Source organism: Odocoileus virginianus, unplaced genomic scaffold, assembly GCF_023699985.2.
Source record: "Odocoileus virginianus isolate 20LAN1187 ecotype Illinois unplaced genomic scaffold, Ovbor_1.2 Unplaced_Contig_1, whole genome shotgun sequence".
Classification (NCBI taxonomy): domain Eukaryota; kingdom Metazoa; phylum Chordata; class Mammalia; order Artiodactyla; family Cervidae; genus Odocoileus; species Odocoileus virginianus.
The window spans coordinates 2,771,704-2,798,227 of NW_027224318.1; the positions used below are offsets into that span (position 1 = coordinate 2,771,704).

At 38.2% G+C, this 26,524-nt stretch overlaps 1 protein-coding gene across 2 annotated transcripts in view; it reads left to right on the plus strand.

Annotated features, from left to right (window-relative positions):
* Positions 1 to 26,524, plus strand: part of FGF13 (fibroblast growth factor 13) — a 520,657-nt gene that overhangs the window by 462,323 nt on the left and 31,810 nt on the right. The gene's annotated exons all lie outside the window — the stretch shown is intronic.

Genomic DNA, 26,524 nt, shown 5'->3' on the forward strand with positions numbered 1-26,524 from the left:
AGGATTACTGTTAGCAGTAGATCTAGTTACAGATTACAGGAAACCACTTAATATATGGATATTTTTTAATCTTTGTTTTGAATTTCATATAGTCTAAGAAAAGGATAAGATGTTAAAATGGAGAAAATTGCTTGTCAGACTTTCTTCTAGATAGCCTTGAAGCAGTCTATTACCATGACTAAAGATATCTATTCCTCAAAGTGCAAAAGTGGTTACCTTTAAACACTCTTGCTCTGGCCTGTTCCTTAAATTTATTTCAAAGCCAGGTATGTAGAAAGATTCTTAAAAATGGTGAAAGCATATCATAACTCTGTTTTTCAGAGACTAGGATGAGAAAGATGGGAGGGAGAAGGGTGGAACCGAAGGGCTCATTCATTTGGTAAACTGGGGTAGAACATTTTAGATTTCACAATAAAAGATTAGCAGCATAATCTTCAAATCCCAGTCCCTATCAGCATTCCTATCAGGCCATTTCTACTGTCTTATTGTTAAATAAATGCAGGGGTTTTATCCTTTTTACACATGCAAGATTTGAGTGTATCTCAAACTACATGAGATCTTTCAGTTTATTAAATACATGGCTAAGTAGGGCTTCCCTGGTGGCGCAGATGGTAAAGAATCTGCCTGCAGTGCAGGAGACCCGGGTTCTATCCCTGGGTCGGGAAGATCCCCTGCAGAAGGGAATGGCAACCCACTCCAGTATTCTTGCCTGGAGAATTACATGGACAGAGGAGCTTGGCGGGCTACAGTCCATGGAGTAGCAAAGAGTCAGACATGACTGAGTGACTAACACTCACATACACACACGTTATTAGAAACAATAGGAAAAGGGATTTGTCTTTCGGATTTGTGCATTGAGGTAAGGTAATTTAACAATGAAGGATTTTAATTAACCTCATTTAGATCAACAGACTACCTCACCAGGACCAGATGCAAAGGTAGGTTTTTCATAAAAGAAATGATTGCTTTCTGCAACTACTGTGCAGGCATGGGAACTAAATGGAATATGTGGGGCATACTTTTGAGAAGGTAAATAGCTATGACTCAGGAAGTCATTACTGGTAACGCATCCAGAATTTCCCTGAGTTGTGGTCACCATTGAGGTGCCCTGATGAGAGGACTGGGTTTGTTTTTTTTTTTTATTTTAATCCAGCAATAGTAAGTGCTTTTAAACAGTTTGGAAATAATATTTAAGTTGAATGAAAAAATGTCATGTAAGTTAGTTAGTATGACACATGCTCCCACTTAAGGAAATTAGGGCAAGAGTATTACATGGAGGGAATTGATGTCAAAACTCATACCCTACCATTCAAGTTGACCATTATTCTAGCAAATGGTAAATGTCAATGTGAGCTCCTTCCTAAGGAAGACCTTCCAGGGTACTCAGCATTGTAGATGGATGGGCTTCCTTTCTTTGGTAGGCAGGCCAATCTATAGCAAATGTGGGTCTCTTTGTACACATATCTCATTAAGGAAAAGAAATCTTAAATATTTCCTATGAAAGAAAAGAAGCTATGTCTTGGTTAAGGAGGAGAGATGTCTGATTGATAATCCTGGAGTTCAGAGAAAAAAGATATCCAAATTCATCTGCTCCGGGAAAGAATTGGAATCTTCTCCAGGATAAATTTTCCGATTCTTCGCATTACCTCTTACTGATTGTGACTTGGAGTCCCATCACCACATTGATCACCATCCTTAGTGGGTGACTCATTTATTATCATCTTATTTAAAATGTAGCACTCCGACTCTCTCAGGATATTGCCTGTCTTAGTGATTTTAGCAACACAAGACCAAAAAGCTAAATGACATATCTTATTTCATCAAGAAGAATGGGTAACCAAAGAGAAAGGATGACTATTTCCTTACATAAAACCATGGCACTTCTACTCCTGAAATATGGTAAGCAGTTTTCTTAGGAATTGGACAGTGACCTGAGGAGGAAGCAAAAAGAGAAACAGGAAACAGAGGCTCCTGCTATGGCAAGGAAAAAAAATCTATTAGGAAGTTATCGAAAATTATCTTGGTGAGGGCTGAGTAAAGTCTGCCTTAAAACATTTGCAGTGGCAGGGGCTAAAAGGAGATGGATTCGGGAGGTATTTCAAGGTAGAATCATGAGGGTTTGGTGGCTGTTTGGATTTGGAGGGAAAACAGGAGCACCATGTATGGTTGAACGTATATAGTTGCCATCCACTGCACAGATAGAAGTGAGATATCTTTAGGTAGATGTTGTTTAAAATGTGCACAGTATTATTAGGGGCCCTGAAGGAGAGTGAGAATTTTACCTTTGGCAGTTGAGTTGATGGTGAGCTATTAACCAAGGTGGAGAATAAAGGAAAAACGATAGTAGGAAAAAAAAGATACCCAAGTACAGGTTGACATAGGTATTTGAAAATATGACCCTAGAGCTTAAGAAAGAGGTGTGAGCTAGGGATAAAATGTGAGAGTTATCACATGTAGGTGGTGGTTGTTGCCATGAGAATAGCTGAGGAATACATAGCATGAGGAGCAAAAAAGAGTTTGTCAAATAATATTAGGCAATAATAGCATAGAAGCCCTGCAACAGAAGAACAAATTGTGACAGATGCCATAGCATTGTAAAAACCAAGTCGGGGGAGGGTTTTCGGAAGAGTCGACAATGTCAGATGCTTCAGAGAAAACAAGTAAAACAAGAACTAGAAATGTACCGTATGAAGGTCATGAGCATTCTTGATAAGAGCACCTTGAGTGGAGTAGTAGAGACAGAAACTAGACTGCAGTGACTTGAAGAGTGAATGGGAAGAGACAGGGGACAGGCAGTAGTTGTAGAATTTCTAAGGGAAGGGGAGACATGGGTGAGTATTTAGAGGAGGACACGGAATTCAAGAAGGCTTTGAGGGTTCTTTGCCTAAGATTCTTAGATATATTTGTTAGCTGAAGGGCAAGAGCCAGTAGAGATGGAGATGTTGAAGACATAGGAGATGGGATCCTTTGTGGAGTAAGGGTCTCAGAGGAGTCAGAGAGAGAGTGATGGAATTGAATATGTGAGAAGATCAGATTCACCTTGAAGAGGTGCTGCTTCTACAGTAAATTGATGAGGACAGATGTGAACATAGGTGCACTGAATCTGCAGGTGGTGGACAAGGAAGTTGAAGAATTTCCAGCTGGATGATTGAAGCAAGATACAGTCATCAGCTAAAAATCAGGCATAGGGATGACATAGGGTGAAGGTTTGCAACAGTGGTTTTAGGAAAAGGGAGAGGAAAGAGACAGTCTAATGACCAGGGGTGGATAAACTGTGGCCCACAGGCCAAATCCGGCCTACCACCTATTTTTGTAAATAAAGTTTTACTGAGACACAGTCACGCCCATTTAAAAGCTTTGCAATACAATGGCAGAGTTGAACAGTTGCCACACAAAGCCTAAATTATTTATTATCTTGTTCTTTAATAAAAAAATGTTTTTTGACCCCTAGTCAGAGGATAGTTCACAATCTTAGTTACCTGTGTGGATCACCTGAGGACCTTTAAGAAAATTCCATTCTGTGTGCTAGATGGGACCAATAATATCAAAATATCTGAGGGTGGAGTCTGTGTAGGAATAGTTTCTAAGGCTCCCCAGCTAATTCTAATGTGTAGCCTGGGTTGAAAACCACTAATAAGACAAGTAAGAAAAATGACTGCTGACTAGCACTGAGAACCACCCCCACCCCCAATGAAGTCGGAAACCATGCATTTATAGACACTCTGTCCCATATCTGAAATTTCTGAAGCTGATCTTTTTCTGTTCTTGCAAACAAATTGCCTTTACATTTCTGAAGGACTGTTTCTTGAGATGAAAGAAAATGCTGATCTTATTTTATTTCCTTTTCTGTTCCCTATCTTCTTTTGCATTTCTGCTTCTACATCTCTTGATTTCTTTCAAATTCAGTTTTACACTTTTGCCCTTTCTTACCCCCCTATGGCCATTAAACAAAGAAACAATACCTCCATGTTGTTATTGCTACAGAGAGCAATTTGCTTTCCATGATTAATCTCAGGATTTTTGCACCTTTCCCCCCCCCCACTCCCTTTTTTCCTTGTTGCCATGGGGGCAGACTTGATGTAGGCTCAAGTGGCAGTGAGAAACCATCTGTGACACAGAGAATCATAATTAGCCATTATTTCATAATGTATTTACTTTTGTCCGTGATATAACTAAGTCTTTCTAGAACTGTAAGGAAATTATTACTCATTGTGTATAGAGAACTTTGTTCATAACTTTGGTTTTTCTTTACCAAGAATAATGAGTTGTACAGAAGCTTTTGAGAGTTCTTCAAAACTTAATCATATAAAGCTATTTGTTATACATATTTCAAAGCTGCTTGAAATAAACATTAACTAAAGGAAATCGAGTCTTAAATGTAAAAGTGTTATTAATGTCCTAGTATCTATTTTAATAGAGGAATAATAACAGATATTAGAAACAAGATAGTAAAGATTCAAAGCCAAGCCCAAAGCCTTATCTTTTGATTTTGAAATGTTCCAGAACTTAGTAACGGCATTTTCCCCTGACTAATTATTTACCATTCATCAACACTTGTTTTCCATTTCCAGAGTACACAGTGTTGCTTGGGTTACTGTAGGGGTAGCTAAAATGTGTAGATAAGTAGAAATCCTTTGACAAGCAGAACTTTTCTATTCATATATTTCTAGAGAGGATTTTTAAGAGTGATTTTAACTACTGTTTTATGGTCCTGGGCAAACTAGATGCAAGGCCAGAAAGCAGGTCTCCCTGAGTGTTAGCTTGATGCGATGGGAATGAAGCAGTGTGTGTTACTGATCCTGTGGGCCTAGGCAGACTTGAAATCTGAACTAAGGGGACATTTTCCTTCTCTATCGAATTATTTTTACCTAGCTTAAACTTAGCAAATTTCTTCTCCCATCACAGATGTGAATTTTGATGATCCATTCAAGATGTTGACTGACTTTCCACTGTATAGTTCTTGCTTTTTAAATTTATTTCGTGGCAACTAGCAAACAGTCCATTGGGAGACAGTTTGAGTAAATACCTGCTCTCGAGAATGCAGTTTTTAACATGATATTTTCAGGTATCCCAAGTCTCTTTAGAAAAATAGGATAATTAGTCAATAAACTGAGAAATGACCATTGTTTTTTTTTTTTAGATAGACCATACAAGTTTACTATAAGCTAATTTGAGGTCAAGAAAATTTAATACATTTTCCCCAAAATGAACAAGTGTCATAAAAAATGAGATTCAACAGCAAAGATTTCCTGGGTTCAGCATTCTAGTCACTAAGCTTAAATTCTATTATTTCATGGAAATTTAAATTATCCAGGTAAATTAAAATGGATTCTGATACATGTTTTGATTTCATACTATATGTGGGGGGATTGTTTATATTAAGAGGCCTCAGATGTTCAGGACATTTAGCTGTCAGCTGAGAACTTACTCTTTTACAGATTTATTTAGTTTCTCTGATTTTAGTATGTGACAATTTAAGATCAAATTTTCAGTGACATGGCTTCACAGCTCAAGCCCATATTCTAATACAGAAAAGATGTTAAAGTTTAGATGAATTCATTGATCAATTCACAGTGATGAATGTACTCCCAGCAAACATTTGTAGCATGTAAAATGTTTGAGTTATGTCAAATCTGTATATCAGCAAGTTTGTGTAATTTAATTTCTGGGGTTATTATTACAGAGGCTTTTAAATTTAATAGAATTAAATGAAAGGGCACTGGTTTAAACTTTATTGTTCTTTAGGGAAGTGGGATTGACTCAGTTATAGAAGAAAATACATTTCAAATGAACATGAGCACTGGCCTATCCAATGCAGAAGAAAATGATCATTATGGATTTTACATATAGCCAGTAGCCATCATGTATAGCGCTCCCTACAAAACAAGTAGACACAAATTTTACCCTCTAATTAAAACATTAGTTTATGTTTAGTGTTTATGACTCTGAAAACTTAGATTCCAAATTTTGGTACCTACATCTAGAAAGGGCTTCCCTGTGGCTCAGCTGGTAAAGAATCCACCTGCAATGCAGGAGACCTGGGTTCGATCCCTGGGTTGGGAAGATCCCCTGGAGAAGGGAAAGGCTACCCACTCCAGTATTCTGGCCTGGAGAATTCCATGGACTGTATAGTCCATGGGGTCACAAAGAGTCGGACACAACTGAGCGACTTTCACTCACTCACTCACATCTAGAAAACTTTTTTGTTTCCACGGCCTATGGGATTAAACATTTTCGATTGACACTTTCAGTTCAGACTAGTGGTTGGTAATTATACACATACATCCCTATTTCTGAGTGGTATCACTAAAATGGGAAATGTAAAAATGGGATTATTTTACAGGAAGAAAAGCAAAGAAAACAAGCACATTTTATTTGTTAATGAATGACTCTGCTAGCTCAAGGAGACAAATTTTATGTTTTAAAGAGGCTTGCAGTTATTATATTGGTACTATTGAACTAGAGGTCATTACAATTATTGTAGTGAAAAATATACCAAAGTATCTGTATTCATCTTAGGTATTCCTTCAGAATACCAGTGAATCAGCATAATTTTCAAACCCAAAACACATTTCCTAAGTCACAGATTATTTCACATGTTTAGTTCTCTTTGCAGTTAATGGAAATTTCATTCAAATGTGAAAGAAAATCTAGCTTGGCATTATTTGAATGTGAAATTAGATGATTCTGGTTAGTTGTGCCTTCAAAGTCAAGGGCCTTCTCTTTATGGTCTCTGTAAAAAAGAAATAACCAAACTGGGAAATTATTCAGGGTGAAGCTCTTCATTTCTTAGGTGGAAAAAATGACTGAGGATGGTACTTTCTCAGAAATCAAGGAAACAATTGTAGTTGTAGCTAAACAGAATAAGATTGGCTCTCAATTCTGTTTTTGAGGCCAAGTTGAAAAAATAATCCAAATGAAAGGTCATTGGGATACATATTTAAAAGAGTGTCTCATGGCTTTCACTCAGAAGCTAAATTCATATTTTTAGGATAAAAAGCCAGTCTGTTGCAGCTAATAAATAAAATAACTGGCAAGAATAACAAAGAAGAATTTTAGCAAATAAAACTGATGTAAGGAGGTAATACACACACACGGACACATATGCATACACACACAACACACATACAGGAAAGATAATGGAAGAAACCAATCTTCTGTTCATTGCTCTGTTGCTGTTACAGGATGAATTACTTTTTAAGTCCCAAAATAATTCAGTTTTAAATACATACCCTGCACCAAACGTGTAATACCTTTAAAGACTGCTCTAGCAACATATTTGATAATGCTTAATAGCTTTGTAAAACAGAGCAAATAAGACTTTTTAGCTATATTTTATGTAATCATTCAGTGAATCTCATGGCTTGGTACAGACATTGTTTTTAGTCCCTGTTTTCTTGTTTGTATAGTTTTTTAGTATAATGTTAATCTACAGTATGATAGAAAAACACAGAGCCTATCAAGACCCTTTTTCTTATTATCCTTTTTTCCATGAAAGCTGTATTTAAGAGTAGTTTGCCTACTAAATCCTATGCTCATTAAGGAATAACTGGTTTTATTTTTCTCCACCTCCCTCTTAGTCAGAGAGCAATGCCCAGCAAAAATTACCTTTTAAATAAATGTTTATTAAATTAATAAAGATGTGTATAATAAAGAATAAAAACAAAGCACATCATTTCTGTCAAGCCTTTTGAATATTTAAAATAAGTTAAAAGGGCCAATTTTAACCTTCCATCCTTCCTTGCAAGTGTTAACATTTCAAGATTACATAAGAAAGTGAATTACTGAGACATGAGAAAAAAAAATTGAAGGCAACAGCACTGGTTTCAGTGGTTACACTGCTTAAAGGGAATTGTGACTTCTGAACAGGGAAACTTTAAATGAAAGCGTTTCTCTGATCATTATAATAGCTGTAACCAAGGTTAATAACTGGCAAGCCCCTGACTAATACATTTAATATGTTTTGCCCAGGCTGAATGTGTGAATAGATAACACGTCTGTGCTAAAATTCTGATTAAGTTATTCATCAGATTCTCTGATGCTAACTGCTTTTGACAGTCTTGGAAGTGAAAGTACTGGAAAAGCCTCAATTGATTTCTTGAAAAGATTTAACATATAGCTAGTAGCCATGTTACATCTCCTTCCATAAGGGCCTCAGATGTGTATAGGAATTCTGGCTCAGCATAAAACAAGTAGCTAGAATGAGAGATGATGTCCATTTTTATGTGAGAAAAAAATTGTTGTAGAGATTTGGAAAAGTCAAAAGTAAGTAACAACCCTAAGGTGTTAGGACATAGATTGTAAAAATACAAAGGATGAAAAAATGCCTAACAGAGGGAGAGTATGAATCATCCCATAACACTGTCATAATTGAGAAAGAGACACTAGAAAATGAGTGATAGTTTTCAGAAATGAGATGTCAACAGGTATAACAGAGAATCCTGTGCATAACACACCCATTGCTATAATCTGGCCCCCAAATCAGCAAGGCTACAACAAACAAAGTGTTTGCTTGTTGGTTTGATTAAAAAATTCTCAGAAGTGTTATATACAGTATTCCCTGGTCCCTGCCCACATCATCATAAGGACGATTTACTGTAATACAAGTGTTAACACTTTGCAGACTCTTTCCACTGAAGAAGTTATAGGCAGAGCCTAGAAGAGATCTGAAGCTGAGTACTTCTATACTGTGTCATAATCTATTTAATTTTTTAAATGTTATTTTATATCAGAGTATAGTTCATTTATATACTTTCTAAATTAACTATTATTAATAGTTAATTCATAACCTTTAACGTACAAATGTCCTGAAAACTCCCTCCATTCCTCCAGTCTCAGACAGCCCAGTCACACATCTGGTGTGTGTGTGTGTGTGTGTTAGTCGCTCAGTCGTGTCCAACTCTTTGCAACCCCATGGACTGTAGCCCACCAGGCTCCTCTGTCCATGGGATTCTCCAGGCAGGAATACTGGAGTGGGTTGCCATTTCCTGGCAATGATATTTTTAATCTAGAATTCACTGTAAGAAAATTCCATATAGGGAAACAATTTGAATGTCCTTGGGGATGGGGGTGGGGGAGGGTGCATCATTGTGGAAATTTACCAGTTGCGTTAGATATATATTGATGTGGTCACTGAGTAAGAGGGGTCTCAGAGCAAGAGGAAATGGTAGGGTCAAAATCTGGCTCCGGTTCCTCATCTGCCATGAAGATCACCGGTAGGAAATGACCACTTCTTTCTGACTAGGTGGGTGGTTAGATAGGTATTTAACACTGGAGACAGCAAATGAATAAAAAGCACGTTTATTGAAGCTGTTTATTTTATTTGCATTCGTAATATCCTCACCAGCAAGGGAAGTCACCTAGCCCAACTGACTTTCTTTCTTTGTTCTCTTCTATTCCCAGAGTCATTTGCTCAGACCAGAAAAGTTCTCCTTCCAGTAGGGCAGTCCATGAAACAAAGTATTTGCATGTCACAAGGGTATTTGAATCTAACAATTCTTAAATTTTGCATAAGATAATAGGCTCAGGAAACACTTTAAGTGCCAGTGTCTTTGATCTAGGCTTGAGACTTTATTCAAACCAATAATTAACCTAGAGAAAAGAGGTCAAGGGAACCGTGATGGCTGGTTTTGCTCAGTGCTTTTCTTTGCTCTGGACCGTGGCCTGATTTCTAATCACACTTGGGGCATGCAGAGCAGCATTTTATTTTCCGTGGTTTGGAAGCTCTTTTGGTATGCCTTCTCTCCAGAGTCCGGGTGAGGGGTGGGTGCTTTTCTATCTCCATAATTCATCCTTCACCATCCCTCAAACAGCAGCTTTCTTGAACTTCTCAAGCCTTGGGGAGACTAGTGGATTTGGACCTCAAGGTTGAGGGGTGGGGTGTGTTTTGTTTGTTTCTCACTGTCTGTGGAGATGTTCATCTATTTGCATGGTTCTTGCTGTCGAAGAGGTAAGAACTCTGGTCTCCTCGCTGGCACCTTCGTGTGGATGCAGAGAGGCAGTTTGACAACCAGCCAGCAGGATGATAGTGTTGTTTTTGTAATTGTGTACCATCATAACATCAAAAGATGCAAGCAAACTGGTGAGGAGTGATAGTATTAAAGAAGTAGAAGAATTCCAGATGGTTTTGAAACAATTCTGGACTAGATTTGTTTCAGAATTTTCTGTCCGTCGAGACACCTCAGTCTTGTCAGGTCCAGGGACCCAAAATGAAAACGGGAACACTCTTTTTCTTCCCCAAGGTTCTAAGTGCTCTGAAATTCCAACTAGGCTATAAGGGTGACGCTCCACCTTCTGGGTTCACAGTCCGGGTGACCTGGCCCAGGCCCCATAATCCCTGTTGCCACCACAGTGGTAAAGATACGCCATGAAACAGCAGGAATTCAGTGAGTCGGTAGAGGAGATTATATGATGGCAAATCTTTTCAAATACGTTTGTCATCATTGCTTTTTTTCCCCCCATTTGTGCAAATAATTCATACAGGTAGCTATGCAAACAGGTTTTAAATGGTTCTATCACTCACCTAAAGCTCAGGCTCTCCTGTTATTTTGCTTAGAATTTTCTGTCAGAATATTTGACACAGTGTTTTTTATGGCAAATAGAGAAGCATTTATACAATAGTGTTTTTACATGGTCGATCTTCCTTTTGGAAGAGGGAAATACTTGGCATTTTTGTCAGGATAATTGTGAGCTGCCTGAGTTTAAAAATTGGAACCATAATGAGAGTTGATTGGTGCTATGATAGGGTAGTTATTGTAACTGACTAAATGCTGATATAATAAAGCCTGCTGAAAGAAGATGGACAATTAGTTGGTTTGGAGTTTTGCTTTGCTTTAACCGCCCCTGCCTAATTGAGTGTTTATTATTATTGTTATTTCCTGGAGTATTGTTATGCATCATTGAATGGTGACTTAAGTCATCCTTTGAGAGGCTTTACAAACATACAATTCTAGCCTTTTTCTATGCATACCTGCCTAATACTCAAGTCTAGGTGTCATTCGCATAATTTCCTTAAATCATTCCTTTTCTATGATATAATTTTCTTAGCTAGCAGTATATAGAGTTCATCAAATCTAGAATTCAGTAATCTGAGTAATTCTACCAATACCTCACTGTCATTTGTATAGAGATCCCTCTATATGAAATGCGTCATAAGAGTATGAGATAGCGACCCACTGATTTATTGAGTACATAGCATCTGTTGGGCTTCCCTGGTAGCTCAAATGGTAAAGAATCTGCCTGCAATGCAGGAGACCCAGGTTCGATCCCTGATTGGGAAGATCCCCTGGAGAAGGAAATGGCAACCCATTCCAGTATTCTTGCCTGGAGAATCCCATGGACAGAGGAACCTGACAGGCTACAGTCCATGGGGTCACAAAGAGTTGGACATGACTGAGCAACTTTCACTTCTAGCGTCTGTTAATAGTTAAGTCCTGATTTTTAAATGGCTCGGTATTCCCTTAACCTGAGGGATGTCAAACTTCATCTGGTTCCCAGTTCAGGGAAATGAAAGTAGGACCCACTGTGGAAAAAACCTGGAAAGTCTCATCAGCAAGTTGCTCATTTCTGGCACATTAGTTAATTACTTCACAAATTGTTCATCGTGTTCCCATTTCACGTTTATAAGCACAATAACACTTTCTTTTTCTGAGTGTTACCAACTTTTAATTTCTTAATGAATCAATGACTATTTCATAGGTTATATATTAGCATATGGTGTCACCCAGTCGAGTGGCTACATTGCATTTCCAAACATTTGTTGGGGCATTAGGGGGAAATCTAAGCCAACCAGGGTCACTTTTGCATAAATAATATATTTTCTCTTCAAATTTAAGGGAAAATTTTGTTCTTAAAAGTTAGCAGCAAGACATTAAAAACAACAACATTTTTCATGGGGAGTTTATCTAAATATAGCAGTAATAGAGGAAATTTGTCTTTTTTATGAGATTTTATTAAACCTTTATTTGTTGTTACTGTTGCCACCAAATCCATTTCCATTTTGTCACGGACCAGTGTCTCATTTGATATATTGAGGAAATTAATAATTCGGGAACCCATATACAGAGCCACTTTACCAGAATCCATGATGAGTCAAAGTTCATGGGGGACCCTTGATATAAATGTACTCTTTCTGTAAAGGATGATCCTGTTGAGAGAGTTTACCTTGTGTCATGCGAAAGAAAGTTTGCTGTAAAAGGAGTTTTTATTCTAAGTTTTTCCTATCTCTAGGATTCTAAGGGTAGATTTATAGAGACAACCCAATGTAGTAGTAATATCAAAAACACATGATCAAATATGGTGATTCCCTCTTTCCTAGCACTATTGTTTACATCATAGTATGTGTGTGTAACAAATGATCCAAAAGAAAAAATAAAGTACTGCTTTTGGATAACCATGTTGTCCTGCTGAATTAAACGCAAAATCAAAATAAGTATATTTTGTGACAATAAACCCAAAATGAGTAATGTGAAATTCATCCTTTTGTCCAGTAAAATTTGTTTGATCATTATGGCCTAGAGTCACACTGAAAGAGTTCTTCATTATTCCATAAGTTGCAGGTATGTACATAATGTTTATATGTGAGACAGTGTTGGCCAGGAAATATTAAGTGGCTTTCTTGCAACATACATGAACTTTTCTCTAGTCGTTTCATGCATCTTGATCTTCTGTGGAATTTCAGCATCACCACCTCTGATGTGATCTCATGGCAGATTCACATATCTTCCAGAGGTCTTTGAATGTTTTTCTTGCTGTTATGATACTAACTGTGGTCCCCAAAGCAATCATGTACCTTCTGTGGCCATCCCACTTAATTCAACGGCAAATTGTTCCTCCAGACAGTTTTATTGTCTCTGTGGTTGCTCAAAGAAGCTTCCTTACCAACTCAATTTTAATTCCTGCTTTTAATTGGAAACTTCTTTTATAAGGATACCCACTAGTTCATTTTCCCTTCAGGTATGACATTCTGAATTCAAATGAGATAGAGTCTCTTGTTTGTTTTTGCTTTATCGTTTGCTTTGTCTACAGTCATTCCCTCCTCTCCTGAATTACTCATAGAAGAACTTCCAGTCTTCAAATTTTTATTTAGCAAAAGTCCCTTGATAGAAGCTGGATTACATGTCCTTAAGGCCCTACTCTGTTTGGCTTCATTAAGCCAATTGTAAATACAGAGATTAAAGAAGTATGTGATAGTATCAGACAATTTCCTTGCAGCATTACAACCTTAGAAACGTCTGCATAAACATCACAGGGCCTCACTTTGTGTTTTCAGAGCAGACCGTATGTCATATTTTCATGTACCTCTTTTATTCCCCAGGTGTTTCTTGTGTGTAAATCAAGCATCCTCAAAATGTATTTTAAGCTATTTGTGGATAATGAATGGCGTGCCCTCCTTTTACATCCCCCCTCTATACCAAATTCATTATTAAATATCTCATAGATACTCTACTAATATTTAATAAATGATAGAAGATGATAGAGGAACATTTTGCTGTGTTAGAGGCCAACGAATGAGAGAAAAGAAATTATTTCTTTCCTTTCCATAATAAGAGATGGCTGAATCAAGAACACCACAGTTTAGAAAGGAACCATTTGGAGAGCCAGACTACACGTGGGCTTCCCCCCTTCCTCATGGAGGCTTGAGTGTTTACCAAGTCTCTGTCACCATTGCAAGAGAGTGATGAATAAAATGCCACTTGATAAATCATGTCCTCTCTTGCACATGAGAAACACTGTTGAATATGTAGTAATGTCACAATTGTCCAGGGAACCCCAAGGTGGGCACACTGATCTAGCAAGCTGAGAATTCAGCTTCTAAGTCCAGTTTAGATGAAAGTATGAACTCGGGTAGCTCCCTTCCTTGGGCTTCCCAGATGGTTCTAGTGGTAAAGAACCTGCTTGCCAATGCAGAGACTTAAGAGACTGGGGTTCCAGCCCTGGATCGGGAAGATCCCTAGAGAAGGAAACGGCAACCCACTCCAGTATTCTTGCCTGGAGAATCCCATGGACAGAGGAGCCTGGCGGGCTACAGTCCGTGGGGTTGCAAAGAGTTGGATACGACTGAAGCGACTTAGCACACACATACACAGCTCCGTTCCTTATATTAAATGAGATAATTACATCTGATCCCTCTGACCCCTAGAATCTATTTTGCAAGCCTTAAATACCTGAACTTTGTATCCGTCATGAAGTTTTTTTCATAAAATCCCCAGCAATAGAGTTGAGTAGCATGAAGATCTAATGAGAGCTCCTTGGTACTGGTTGACCAGGGACCATCTTTGAAATAGCTGGGTTGTATCTGGGGAAAAGAACAATTAACTTTCTACTCATGATCAAAAAGTTGTTACTGGTTTCTAATGAATCTTTCATGATAACATTATCTTCTTTGTCTCTGCCTTTGATGATCTGGTTTATTTATATAAAAGTACCATTAGGATTCCACTGGGGATATAATTGGACTTGACCAATAAAGGATGACTGTTTGTGTCTTCTAATTGCCTCCGCTTAATGGTCCTGCTCTTCACCCCGCTCAACTGTGGAAAATGTCACATTTCTATGGTCTGTGACTCATATGATAAATGAACGTGTGAATGGTGTCAAAATATGGCAGTTTGCTGTATGTAAAGAGAGGTAGACAGCTTTTGAAAATGGTAAGGTACATAACTAGATATTTCTCGACTGAGAACATTTCTCATTTGGGCTTAGAAATAGGCTTTTATGCTGCACTCAGTTATTACATCACCTAATGAAGGGCTCATTTGCCTTGTCTGTATTCCTGCCCACTGGTAATGACCCAGGAAACAAATCGAGTGGACTCCAAGCTTGACTCTCATTACACCATACAACAGGAGAAAATACATGATTTCCTTCTTCTGTTAATATCAGGTTTTTCCTTGTGCTAGTTTGCTTAGTTTCCCCCATAGTGCAGTCTTCCAAACATTTGTTATTTTCTCTTTTCATGCAATTTGAATTAATGTGGGTAATTGTGGTAGTTAGAGGCTTTCCTCTCTCAGATGGTAATTATCCATTCTATAGTTTCATTCCAAACCCAGTAGAACAGTATTTGAAAACTTAATATTTATCAAAAGGGATCTCTGGGCAAAACTGAATATGCACAGTTTAACAAATATATAATCAGAGGTCAAATTAAACCAAATTTACCCACAGAGTTACCCTAGTTGCTTACATACTATGTTAACAGATTTTGTTAGTGTTACTCCAGAATATCAGCAAGCGTCTGATATATTAATGGGAATTTTCTCTCTTCTATGAATGTATCAAAGCATGATTCCCTAGAATATATATTGCTTTTTCTGGCAAGAAAACATGTTTGAGATTTCTTTGGAGGAATTGATAGCAGATAACCCATTCAAGCTTTGTTGATCTGAAGGGAGAGGAAGGTCTAATGTACCAGATTGGACTTAAGTTTTGCTTATCTATTCCTTTATATTGAATTTCATAAAGAATCAAAAATGCTGGCCTTTGGTATTTCTGAAAATTAAATCCAAGGGGTTCTGTTGTATTCCCTCATCAATGAGCCAGGAAAAGCTGTTGCATAGTTTATAGTCTCCTTTCTTTCATCAATCTCTACATGGCAGTGAAATTAAAGATAACTCTTAGAGGACACAGAATCTGTCATAAAATTCCTGTTTCTGCACAAATCGTTTCATTATAGAGAAACACAGTAAGATTAATTTTCCCACATTGCTGCTTTGTAAATAGATTTGAGGATGGAGATGTATAGGATTCTGTTAGGAACTCGGAGGATTCTGAGCACATTTCACTTGTAGAACTATGCTGAGGAGTTCGTGATATATTGGTTTGGCCAAAAATTTTGAGTTTTCCCAAGACAACTTATGGAAAACCCAAAGGAACTTTTTGGCCAACCCAATAGCTTTCTACTCTTGTGAGCTTTTTTCTGTCTTAGAGAGACAGCTACCAGAATAGTACAATCTTTAGGGGTAGTGTAGATATTCCTAAGACATGGCAGTTCTTCAGGTTCTCCATCTCGTAATACATTCGTAGGAATATAGGGGAAAGAATTGTCCATATTTCCCAAGTTTGTAGGGTCACAGAAAATAGGGGACTAAGAGAACCCTCAACTGAGACATAATACATACATCATAAGCATGTCCACCCTTCACTGTCACTTGGCCACTTTGTGATCTATTGCAGATTCCTCATGTAAAACATGGGGTATTACATATTTCTGGGCTTCATGAAGATTACTTCTGTGAATTGTCTGACATATATAGATGCTCAATGAATCTTTGCATCCCCATCACTGTGGTTGAATGAACATTGGACTTAAGGCATCCTTCTATGTAACAAAAATTTCAGAGACTTTTCATGAGGCTCAGGCAACTGTAGAATCTAAAATTAAATTTTAGCTTACAAGTGCAGCTTATGAAGAAGCAATCCATTTTTTGAGTATATTCTGAAACATTTTTATGAAGAAAACCATCTCTTATGGGTGCATTGTTATCCTGTTTTACTTGGTTCAGTGTATTTCTTTGCTCATTAGGGGCTAAAAGCTCTTCTAAGTTAAATGAACTGAAGAATATCAGTGGGCCAGGGGTGGGGGTAAAACACTACACTCATGCAAGTTCATCTTTGTAAGTCTGGGATCATTTCTGAGCTTAGAATTTCCATGACTCACCTATCTATCAAGAAAATCATATGGTTCAGTCATAAATGTGCATGAATGGGGCATGGTGATAGGCTCACAGTCAGAGCTTTCCTCTTTCTAGGTTTGGTTTGGAGCCAGTATAGATGTGAAAGGTATATGCCATTTATCAAAAGGAGCAAAGAGCACATGAAAGATACTAAGAAAAAAATGGACATGTCAGAATCTCACAGCTTCGTTGCCCATTTCACAGGATAATGTATCTGGAACGCTGCTTTATTTCCTAAGATACCATCCCATGGTTCAGCAGCAGCTCTGCTCTTGTTTTGCAGAGATGTTCTGTCTGTGCATGTCTCTAACAGACCGTGCATGGTGTAGTGACATATGAGAAGCTCCGTGGGAAAGAATCAACTCAATCTGAAGGAAGAGCTTTTTGAAATGTTAATCGTATTCTCCAAACTTTTTAATTTCTGATTGGCTGATGTATGAGTAGGAGTTCATAATTTTCTGAATTCCATGTAAGGAAATCACGACCATCTCTACAAAGGTGATCTACCCAAATGCAGATAATATACCATTTTCCCTTTGCGGCCTACTTTTTTTTTTTTTAATAGACAGGGAGACTGAGGGTCCAGTTAGGCTTTCTGAATTCATTGATATGTACTGGGGAAGAAAACATGTATTCATAATAATAAATCATTACAAGACATTTAATTGGGTTTTCTAAGTGCATTAATCCCATCCATGTTTTAACATGCTTTTGGAACTGGAATAGCCCCATCAACCTCACCTGTGCCGGTTTCAGCTCACCCTGTCTTGTTAGGCTGCTGGGCTAACAAATCTTAAAAGGACCAAATAGCTGCAGGTTCACTGAAGTATAAGTTTTTCAGCTTTCTCTTTCTTACATTTTTTCCTGCTGTCTGTAATCTTTGATCACCCCCCAGGACCTCTATACTGAGCCATTCTGCTATAGATTGAAGATGTTTCTATTCATTCAAAACAAGTATTTCTCATTTAGAGCAAAACCTTTCATTAATAGTAACGATGCTTTAGCAACTAGCATGTATTAATTTAACAGGAGGCTGAATTATTGCACACTGCTAAGATTAAAAAGGTTCAAGAATAAAAACAAAATCTCTTCGAGGACTCAGGCCCCAACTCTTGGCTCTCATTCCATATATAAGAGGCACATATCCCCAAAGATTCAAAACTAGTTATTACTGCATGGTAGAATCATACATGAACATGATTCTTATTTTTATACTTTTATCAAAGCTTCTAAAATTATTTATATTACTTGTATAAAAGATAAAAAAGTGAAACAGAGTGTTCTTTGAACAGTGTCTAACTTACCTCAACTTTTCAGTCCCTTTTGTCTATGTGTTGATTTAATATGTGACATTATCACTAAGGTGCATATTAGATGATCAGAAGTCAGCAAGCAGCAAATTGATATGAAACTGATTATTTGTGAAAATGACAAGGATTTGGGCACTCTTCAGAACTATAACTGTGAGAACTCCCAAATGTTTGTTCTCTATTATTAGTTTATCTTGGACTGTGCACCACTTTTTAGTTTTCCCTTAATTGAAGAGTAGATAAGAGGCATCTTTCCTGTGTTTCATTATCATTCTTTTCAACACTACTGTCCATTGCCCCTTGACAGACACCCTCCAACGTTACTCTTGTTGTAAATCTTGATGATCTCAGTATCCATGTAGATGACTTTCAGGTGCTCTGACCTCTCAGTTCTTTGAATTTTTCTTCTCCAGTGATCTTATCCATTGTACCTCAGCCATCCACTCTGAAGGAAAACATTAGATGGTCATTCAAAGTAACCTTTATCCCCATCGTAATTTCAAGCATCCTGTTCTTTGACTATCACTTTCTGCCTGTGCAGTTCATTCCTTCTAGTCGCCAGGCTCAAGAGTGTCCATTTCCTCACTTAGCTTCTTCCCCCACTTAGGTGACAACAATCCATCATGCTAATCACTCTTGGTTACACTATAGATTGAATTCAATTTCCCCCCACCCATTGTTCATCAACTGGCAACATCCCCACCCTAGTTAAATTCACATCTTTGCCAACTCGACATCTGTACAAGTGTGGCTGGAGGAAAACACAGTGCTGCGATCTGATTTCACTTTAAATTCCTGATCATTGGTAGACCATCAGTGCTGCCCAGTAAGCCTGCTACACAAATGAATTGCTGACTTGACTTTGTTTTCTCATCTGTACTATGGGGATAGTAGTAGGAAAGTAAGCCATAGGGTTGAGGGATTTAAATATGTTGGCATATATAAAGCCATCTTCCTCTACCTCATTCTCCTTATTAGTATTAGTATTATTAGAATTTTCCTAGTTGAATTAACGCACTTGATTCATACTTCTTTCTCCTGAAATCCTGAATGTCTCCTCCTGCTCTTCAAGCTAAGATTCTTGTCTCACAGAGAAAATAGAAAATAAAATTTCCCTGTACTTCCACCAGTTTATCTCTTACCCACTTATATCTACCTACCTACTCTGCTTTTCCCTCCTGTTATTTATGTCACTTTTCCTTGCTCGTATAGAAAGCCAGCCCTCACAGTTTTCCACTGAATTCAACCTCACATCTCTCAAGATGATCAGTTCAGAAATGATCACCCCTCCCTCCTATGTCATCATATTTTCCTCTGTAACATATAATCCCCATCAGCATACAAACATGCTCCTATTTTTCCCATTTAAATAAGAAAAATCTCCCTTGATTATACATCCCTCACTAGGTACCAACCCATTTATTAGTTTCCTGTTACAGCACAACCCCTCAAAGAATTGTATGCTCATCTCCCCTCATCTTCTCTCATTCTTCCTTAAACCTAACCAGTCTGGCTTTTGCCCCCTACACCCCCCCCACCCCACCCATCATAGTATTCCACCCAATTACTCTTTTCAAAATCACCATCTCACTTGGCCTCCAGAACACCACACTCTCTTGGTTTTTCTCCTCTCTCACTGGCCAATCCTTTTGTTTCCTTTGCTGGTTCTTTCTTAACTTCTTCACATTTAGATTTTGGTGGACCCAGGGACTTAGCTCTTGGATGTGTTCTTTATCTGTATTTATTCTCTTGAGAACCACTCTCTTCAGAACCACTCTCATGACTTGCAAATACTATCTCTATATGGATGTGTTAATCGTTCAGTCACATCCAACTCTTTGCAACCCCACAGACTGTAGCCCACCAGGCTCCTCTGTCCATGGGGATTCTCCAGACAAGAATACTGGAGTGGGTTGCCATGCCCTCCTCCAGGGAATCTTCCCAACCCAGGGATCGAACCCAGGTCTCCCACATTGCAGGCAGATTCTTTACCATCTGAGCCACCAGGGAAGCCCATCTGTGTATGGGTGACTCCCCACATCTTCCAGCCTGGACCTCTTATCTAAAATCCAGAACTGTATTTCCAATTGCTTCTTTGACATCTCCATTTCGGTGCCTAATCAGCATCCTTCAGTTATCTTGTCCAAATAGAAATATTCATACCCCTTCCCCAGATTTGCTTTACCCCACAAGCTTCTCCACCTCAATAAATGGCAACCTCATCCTTCCAGCTGCTTGGGTCAATGTCCTTGGAGTTGTCTTGCATCTTCTCTTCTCTATCATTACACACCCAATGCAACAGCAAAGCTTGACTTTTCCTTCAAAATATATGCAACTTGAGAACCAAACCAGTTCTCATCACTTCCATTTCTACCTTCTCGGTTCCCCCTCTCATACCTGGATTTTGGCAACAACCTCCTAGGTAATCTTCCTTCTTACATTCCATGCCTCGCTGCTCTATTTTACTGTCATCCTTTTTACATGTAAGTCAGATCGTGTAATAACTCCTCTGCCCAGATTCTTCCAATGGCTTCCTCAGAGTATACTTCAGAGTCCTTAGTGTGGATGATAAGACTGTCTGTGACATGGTCCCCCAGCTCTCTGTCTGACTGCACCCTCTGCATTTTCTCTGGCTTCTCACTCACCACTCGCTAGCTCAAGTCACATTGGCTTTCGTTCTGTTCCTTGCTCACGTCATGACAAGCCTCCTCTGCTTTAGCGCCTTCTCAATGGCTGTTCCTTCTGACTGGACTCCTCTTCCCCAGATAGCCCCACCGCTCGTCTCTCCCTGCTTTCAGGTCCCTGTTCAGATATCACCTTACCAAAGAAGCTTCCCTAATTTAAACCAGTACTTTGTCCTCCTGATTCTCCATCTCCCACTGTCCATAATATATACAGATATAAATCGATCCAATCAGAACAAACCTGTTGAATGTATGTTTGCGGAATAAAATGTTTATTTGTATGTTGTTCGTATCTATATCCTAGAACATAAACTAATTGCAGGCAAGAATTTTGTTTTGTTCACTGTTTCTGTTGAATGAATGGATATGTACATGTCTATTTTGTCTCTCTACTAGAATGTCAGCTCCTTGAGGGCAGGGTCTTTATTTTGTTCAGTAACCTCTTCTTGGTGCCTGGAACAGTGCAGTGGGTGCTCAATAAATAGCTGTTGAAATATTTAGTTGATTCATTAGGTCAGGCTTAAAATAAGTTCTGGGAATAATGCTTAAACTCATATCAGTGAGTTGATACACATCCAAGTTCTCTATGAGGAAGACATTTTAAAAAACATTGACTGTGTTTGTAAGATTCATAATTTTATCCTACTTCATTATATGGAAATGATTTATTTTTAAAAACTGTTAAGTATAAATTTGAAAACCATAGGTTTTTCTGGCTAAACGTATCCCACCATATGAAGTAGAGATGTCATTCAGCCTAATTTAAATTGAGCTCCTATAATCCAACCATTGACTCCTTTCTCATTTGTTATAGATTTGTTGCTAGGAAGCACTATGGGTATTTTAAGTATATATTTATTTCCACTAAGAATTATGTAATCAGTTTTAATATCTTCTAGTATCCTTTATGATGATGTAGATTAATAATGGAAATGATGGTGGTGGTGGTATGTGTGTGTGCACGCCAGAGCTAAGGAACAACTTTGAGACTTGCTGTTCAGTTCACACACACACACACATAAAACCCACTCACTACTAAAAAAGAATTATGAAGTGGGTCAGTCTTATAAAGTATTTTTTAAAGAGATGCAATAACACCTGTTCCCTAGATTAATTCAAACTATGCTTATTCCTTTTTTGGTAAAGGTCCTGAGATGACCTGATTTAATGAAATTATGTATAACTAATGTCTCATTTGTTGACATGTGAATTAAAGTTATTTGAGGACTCCAGAAAAGTTTGTTCACAGATACTTTTTTCTTTTTTTTATTTTATATGAAAGTGAAGAGAAGTTTAACATTACCACAAATTCACCAACCAGAGATTTCAATGTCTGTCGCCCATATGCCTCTCTATGTATATGTATATACACATATATGTACTTTGTTGTACATAAATGTGATAATTCTGTATGTGCTATTCTGTAACTTGCATTTTTTTCACTTACATCTTGTGCACATACTTTGTCAATAAATGTGCATCCATATCATCATTTTAAAAGCCTGGTGATATTCTATTGTATGTATGTACCATAATTTGCTTATCCAGTTCTCTGTTGATAAATGTTTAGAGTGTTTTCTTTTTTATTGTTGTTATAAAACAATGCTGTGGTGGACATTTTTATGCCTACATTTTTAATAAATATTTTTAAGTTTCTTCCTCAGTGCCATTATTTTGTACCCATGTCTAAATGGATCGCTGAACAAATATGTTTCTTTCCATTCTGTTTTTAAATTATTGTAAATTTCAGAGTAGTGAAATTTGAATAAATGAGATTTTACTCTGTACTTTGCCCCACAACCTTCTCTCAGAATATATTCAAAGGGAGTGAAGGGGCTCATTAACAGATAGAGCTATTTGAGTTAAAGATCGAATTTGTCAACATTTTCACTTAAATATACCAATCTTACCTTCTTGACATTTTTTGTTATATTTGATGCCGACAATAAAAACTTTGGGATAAGCTATAATTTCTGCTTCCATGCATATTCAGGTCTGAAAATGAAAGAAGAATATGACAGGTTTGCATGTAGCAACTTGCCACCCACACATTTCTTTCCTTTCTGATTCTGACACTTCAGCCTTTGAAACAGTTCCCATGAGCAATACTGAGATTCAGACTATTTAGATCTAAAGAAAAAAACACAAGATCTTCCAGCGCTTGTATCTAGCACCTGGAAACCTCTTTGAATAAGTGCTGAAATGTACATCATGCTGTTATTTGTTATGCACACAAGAGAAATCCTAAAGGTATTTTAGGCAGAAGTAGGAGGCTGAGTCTAGAGATAGTAAGGACAGCATGGGGCCCAAAGTGGGGGAGGGAGCCCCCAGCCACGTTATTAAAGTGACATGGTTTCCGGATATTCTTGTCATTGTGCGGGTAGATTGCATGTTGCATGTCACTTTCATGCAAAGTTATCATTCTCAGCTTTTAGAAGCCTGATAAGACAAGAAAAGATAGAGAGAGACCTCTTTGTTGAAAAAATGTCCAGGTTTAGCATTAGGTGAAGGAGTTATTGGTGGTTTTCTGAAGTAGACTAGATCCTTTTAACATTACTTTTCTCTGTGCCATATAGAACACCTATGGACCTGAGTCCATAGGTGTACCTTTCCTTCCTCACCATCCAAACACACTGCAACAGTGACAGGATTTTTTTTTTGTCCTTCATCAAAAAGTCTTAATACTGTGAAGGATCTTACAGGTCCTTCCGTTCAACCTCCCTCTCCCAAAAGGCCTTTTCTTCCATTTTATGGCTAAGTCCTCCATCTTTCCCTTGATTGTATCATTTCCCAAAGCCATGGAGACCTAGATCGGTCAATTATGTAGTTTCCCATACTGTACTTTAACTGTCTCCTTGACTATCAGCTTTTTCCCATTAGCGTACAGGTAATTGTCAGGACTCCCATCCTCAAAAGTCCCCTCCTGGGACTCTTTTCCCCTCTCAAACTGCTTCTTTTCCTTGATAGCCAAGAGCCAACCTAATCTATCTTTGATTGGTCTATTTTCTCATCTACTCATTAATTCCTCAGTCTTTTTTACTTTCTCTTCTGCGCTTATTCCTGTCCTTAAACTCCTACTGCTGAGGTCACCAGTGACCACCAAACTAAATCCACTGTTCTCTTCAGACCTCACGTGACTTCTCCTTCCTGCAGCAGTGGACTAGGTTCCTCAGCTCCTCCTCACTTGCACAAACTCTTCTCTTTGGCTTTCCCAACACTGCTTTCTCTCTATTTTTCTTTTGATTCTTCCCTTTCTTTTGTCTCTTCTTAAATGTTGATACCTTTCCTAACCCCCAGGTTTCTGCCTCAGTGCCTGTCTTCTTTTCTACACATATTCTCAGATTATTAAATCTCCTCACAGGCTACAGTTACCATTCCTATGCAGAAACAGCTTCCCTCTTGACAAGCGACTGGCTACTACATCTCAACATCTACTGCTAATGAGTCTTCAGACTCAAGACAGCAAGTAATGGAATCACGGTTCTCTATCTCCAAAATAGAATAATCCTACTTCTCACTCTCTGGCAACAACTTTTTGATGTCCTAGGTTTAAGGAGGCTGCGGCATCACTAATAAACGACACTTCATATTTGCCTTCAGGATGCTTACAGAGGTTAAGAGGGAGGACTCTGTCAGACATGGATTGGAAACCCAGCTCAGCTGCTTGTAAGGTTTGTGATTTGGGATAAAGGAGTTAATCTTTCTGTCCCTCCACCCCCCATTTCTCAAATGGGGGTAATAGTAGTATAGACTTCATGGAGTCCTTAAGAGGATTAAATGCGATGACATGCACAGTGTTTTACAGTGTTAAAAGCACAAAGAGTTCATAAATGTTTGATCTTATTATTTGCTGTTATGGTCTATACAGTGACATGCTGACTTCAGCCTATAATTCTTGGAAGACTCTGAGGATCTTATCTATTATATTGTCAGATTGTGCCTTTTTTCCAAGACTGAATTAATAAGATTCGTGGAAAATCCAAAAGTATGGTTATTCCCAGGGAACAAACTGTTCCGCAAGGTCACGCTACCCTCCTTAGCCAGTGCTCATCACTGCAGCGGGACGGTTCCAAAGGAAAAGGTAACTCAACGAGCCATCCATTCCCACCTAAAATCACAACTGAAGAGAGAAAATCTGAAGTGGAACGTTGATGCAGCTGCTGTTGGGAGACCCTGGTCTGCACTCTGTCTGTATGCTTACTGAAGGGAGCGCAGGGCAGGGTTTCCCATACAGAGGGCACAGGCAACCACCGCATGGCAAAGGTGGATCGGAACTCAATTTCAAAGCCAATTCACCGGAATCTACCCCCACCAGTCCAATGCTTCATGAACATCCAGCTGGTCTGCTCATAAGAAGTGCCACCTGATAAGTCTCTTTAGTAATTGTTGAAATGTCCTTTTAAGTCTCTTATAGTCTTACGTGGAACAAGACTTTTAACTTTCTCATTGAGCCCTCCTTTTCCCTCTCTCTTTGTTCATCTCTCTCTCCCTTTCTCCTCCTCCCTGTCTCTAAAGGAATACTGATTTTGAGGATATTAATTTCCTGTTTAACAGTGTAATTTGTGCTTGTAGAAAAATTGGAAAATACAAAGAACTATCAATTTTAAGACCCCCCTAAGCAGAGACAACCAATATTAATATTCTGTTATAGATCCTTACAGTGGCCAGTGACTGTTTCTCTCTCTAATACATGTTTTATATATATACACACACATATATATATAATATATATTTTATACACACACACACACACACACACACACACACATATAACATGGGCTTCCCAGGTGGCTCAGTGGTGAAAAACCTGCCTGCCAATGCAGGAGATGCACGGTTAATTCCTGGGTCGGGAAGATCCCCTGGAGAAGGAAATGGCAACCCACTCCAGTATTCTTGCCTGGGAGATCCCATGGACAGAGGAGCCTAGTGGGCTACAGTCCATGGGGTCACAAAGAGTCAGACACAACTTAGCAACTAAACGACAACAACATATATGATATGTTTGAAACCTTTTATTATTATCATAAATATTCCCTCCTGTATTAAGATATTCTTCCACATCATTATTTGAATGGCTGAATACTAATAGTGTACTTAGATTGTTGTGTTTCTTCAGTTTTGTTTTTTGAAATGCCTAAATGTGTGCAACCCCTGTGTCTAGATCAGGGCATTTGAATCCTTGGAAAAGTGGGAGGAAACAGAATAGCTAATAATGGTCTTTGACTTACAAATTGTATATTGTTGTGTATCCTGGTCATGTATAATATGGGTAATTGACCTATGTCTAACATTTTCAAGTGTATAATGTTTTTGTGTTCATTTCTTTGTTTGATCCCCGCAACCACCTTGTGCGATCCCAAGGGTTATAATTATGTCTTCACAGATGAGGACTCTCATGTTCAGAGAGATGAACTGATTTGACAAAGGACACATAGTTCATAAATAAGTGGCAGAATTGAAGTTGAACTCAAGTCTTTTCATTACAAACCAGTCTCTTTCCAGTCCATTTTGCCCTGTTCCAACTTCTCCACTTAAGTTCAGGGCTTCTTACTCACATTTCTTATTCAAATGTTCTCTTCTTACACATTTTTTTGGTCATGACTTAGGCACATGTAGTTGTCCCACCAATTTCCTCATTAGCAAAAAATGAATATGGCTAGGTCCTAACAATAAAAACACATTTTTTTCCTTTCAGAAGTGCCAATATGCTGTGTATTATACTTGGTGAAAAAACTCTTAGATGTTGGACTTGTATTGATGATGTTTATGAGGTACCTTATATAGCAACTTGGGCTCTTCTCAAGAAAGAGGAAAATCCTTTCTTTTCCCTTAACAGTTTAGGCAGGCTGGCCTAAGT